The following is a 3794-nucleotide window of genomic DNA, read 5'->3' as shown; positions in this document are numbered from 1 at the left end:
ACTCTAGAAAGAAACCTGTACCTCTTACCACTTCTCCAAACCCCACCCCCCCCAGTCCATGAAAAATCCTTGTCTTTTTTCCATCTTTGTGGCTTTGCCTTTTGTGGACATTTGTATAAATGGAATCCCCAAACCTCTCAGCAGTGTCTTCTAAATTAGCGCATCTGCTGACAACTAGGTTCTTCCTTGATGAAACGCTGGAGCAGTAGTAGGGGCTCATCTGGTTTTCTGACTCCTGGCTTGTTTTCTGATTCCTGATCACTACTGATGCTCAGTAAGTGATGACTAGTATCTTTTTGTTATTGTTTTTATTTTTATTGCCAGATATTGGCCCAGAGTAGAATACTCTGGGTCACTTGTACACAGTTTATATAATTGTGGCTTGTAGAAGATTCTGTGTCAATAGTGTAGAGATGTATGGAGAGAAAGTTTTCTGTGTATGGAGGTGTAGTTTTCACAGTTCTGACCAAAAGCTGTGATCACAGGCATGAAAGGAGGAAGAGGACAGAAATGTAGATTTTATTGTATAAAGTCCATGTCAGAAAAATTAAGTGCAATGTACCAAAATGGTAATTCCTCTCTAAAACTTTTTCCTTCAGAAACACTTCACATGATAGGTCTTCCTGAAAATGTACACACTGCCTTCACCTAAATCTTTCTACTTTTGTATTAATATTTCTGTCTGCCTTTGTATACTGTGCATATTTGTTATTGCTAGTATTGTAGTTGATGTTTGGCTGCATCTTTCTCTTTCTCTTATGTGACTGAAAGCTTCAAAAGTATTCTCCTTGATAATACAGATTTATCATAATGCTTGGCTCAGGCTCAGTGTTCTATAAATATTGTTGTCTAATTTTGGAGCAACATTTCTTTCTTTCTTTTCCTTTCTTTCCTTCCTTCCCTCCCTCCTTCCTGCCTGCTTTCCTTCCTTCCTTCCTTTCTTCCTTCCTTCCTTCCTTCCTTCCTTCCTTCTTTCCTGTCTGCCTTCATGTCTGCCTTTCTGTCTGTCTGTCTTTCTTTTGCCAGTCCTGGGTCTTGAACTCAGGGCCTGAGTGCTGTCCCTGAGCTTTTTTGCTCAAGGTCAGCACTCTACCACTTAAGCCACAGCTCCACTTCTAGCTTTTTGGTGTTAATTGGAGGTAAGAGTCTCACAGACTCTGATGATTGGGACAGCTTTGAAACACGGTCTCAGATTTCAGGATTACTGGTGTGACCCACCAGAACACAGTAGACTGTGTACATCTTTTTTAATTAAAAAGAAAGAAAGAAAAAAAAAAACCCTTCCAGTATTTAAGCAGTATGGGTCTCTCCTCTTTCTTTTTGTAGAGAGAGAAAATAAAGGTAAAAATTATCAAATGTTTTGCCTGAGGTGAATGGTGAAAAAATGGGAGATCAGGGATTGGGATCTAGCCATGATTTTAGCTCGTGGCTATTTACTTCTTTCTTTGCTTGTCTTGAACTGGACTATGCAGTAGAATCTTCCATGATGTTGAAAATGTTCCTTATCTCGCTGTTTAATAGTAGTCACTAGCTACGTGTATAGCCATTTGTCACCATTGAGTACATGGCCAATGTGCCTGAGAACTCTAACATACATAATATATAATATATGTTATATATTATATATGTAAATTATATCTTACATATATAATATAAAATATAAAAATATTATACACACATATATTGCTGGTCTTGGGCCATGGACTCAGGGCCTGGGCACTATCCCTGAACTTTTGCCCAAGGATAGTGCTATTCTACTTGAGCCACAGCTCTACTTCTGGCTATTTTTTTTTTTTTTGGTAGTTTATTGGAGATAAGAGTCTCAGGGACTTTCCTGCCTGGGCTGGCTTCAAACCTTAATCCTCAGATCTCAGCTTTCTTAGTACCTAGGATTATAGGCATGAGCCACCAGTGCCCAGCTTTGAGGACTCTAATATTTAATTTAAACTAATTTAAATTTAAATAGTCACTTGTGACTATTGCTTACTATATTGGATAGCACAACCATAGATCATTAAAGACATTCTTTTCACTTTCAGATTTTGAATTGTATATACTCAGTAGACAAGAAATTCTTTACTTGAAGCTTTGTGGTTGATTTCTGAACAAAAAGTTCTTTTTTGGTGGGGGGGGGGTCCGGTTGTGGGGCCTGAACTCTGGGCCTGGGCACTGTCCCTCAGCTCTTCAGCTCAAGGCTAGCACTCTATCACTTGAGCCACAGCACAACTTCCGGCTTTTTTCTTTTTGCTTATGTGGTGCTGAGGAATCGAACCCAGGGCCTCAGGCATGCAAGGCAAGTGCTCTACCACTGAGCCACCTTCCCAGCCCCTGAACAAAAAAGTTCTGAAAGACAAACAAACAAAAACAAAAACAGGACCTAATGGGCAGTCTTGCTAAGAAAGAATGAAAACTGTCTATAATAACAAGGCTGACCCTCAGGGGAAAAGTAGACTAAAAGAACACCAACAAAAATGATCAAATAAAAAAGCATTTTTAAAATCAGCCACAAATTTCCAGAAATTTGATGAGAAATAGTTGGACTTTTTTTAGGCTCTCTATTCCTGTAGGCTAACTTAATATATGTTTAAAATATAATTATTCTCTATGTGTGTGTTGTATGTGTGCATCTATCTATGTGTGTGTGCATCTATCTATCTAATCTATCTATCTATCTATCTATCTATCTATCTATCTATCTATCTATCTATCTATCTATCTATCTATCTATCTATCTATCTATCTATCTATCTATCTATCTATCTACCTACCTACCTACCTATCTATCTATCTATCTATCTATCTATCTATCTATCTATCTATCTATCTATCTATCTGCTCTTGTAATCTTTTAAACTGAACTGCCCACCTTGCAGGAGAACTCCAGTCATTCACCCTCTGTGTTTATGAACTCAGTGATCGTGGCCAATTCATTCTCACCTCTTCCAGTGTTAAGGGCATCTGACAGGTCTTTTTTTCCTGGACAATTTGTCTGTCCCTTTCTTCTCAAAGGGTAATTCATTAGGTCCATATATTACCATAAACTATGGCTGAAACAGAAGAAAGGCACAGTTCTGGGGGTTAGAATCCCAAATTCAAAGTGTCAGCAGGGTAGGTTCCACTACTACTGTTTCAGGCCCCTCTCTAGTGTGTGGTGGCTGATGGCTGTCTTGGCAATTTCTTGGCTGATCTGCTGTAAAGTTCATTTCATGTGGGAAAAGGGGAGGAAAAACAAGGACTGGTGCTTAGCCTGATACTCAAACTTTCCCATATGATTATAAGCTCTGTATCACTGACATATGCCTGCCTCCTGGGCCAACTTTGACTCCTGAGAGGAAGTGACTGGCATATGTATATGGAGATTTACATACCCACAATTTACATGCTGGAAATTTACATATGCATTTACATATCTAGTACTTACATATACAGAACAAGATGGAAGGAGGGAATCCTCTCTGCCTTACAGCTTGAGACTTCAGGGATGTTCTGATTTTGCCCCAGTCTGCTGCGATGAGATATGGGCAGCCATAGGGAGCCTTACTTACTTTTCTGCTGTTTTCTAATTCAGTTTCTACTTCAAGTCTGACTCTTCTTGGGTTTGTTGAGTTCTCCAGTGTCCTACCCAAATGCCAATTTTCTTGCCAAAAGTCATGCCAGGAGAGTTTATCTTTAACAACTGAAGTTTTGACTAAGACTCAAGAAGGCAAAAGGAGGGAAACACAGGACAGGTGAACAGCCAGGGTGCCCTGGGCAGTAAGCACCTGCTCAGAGGCAGAGGTGGCACTGGAATTGAG

The sequence above is a fragment of the Dipodomys merriami genome, unplaced genomic scaffold (assembly GCF_024711535.1).
Source record: "Dipodomys merriami isolate MVZ:Mamm:240054 unplaced genomic scaffold, mDipMer1.0.p SCAF_5, whole genome shotgun sequence".
NCBI classification, from domain to species: Eukaryota; Metazoa; Chordata; class Mammalia; order Rodentia; family Heteromyidae; genus Dipodomys; species Dipodomys merriami.
The sequence above is the reverse complement of the archived record's forward strand: the minus strand, read 5'-3'. Positions refer to the sequence as shown.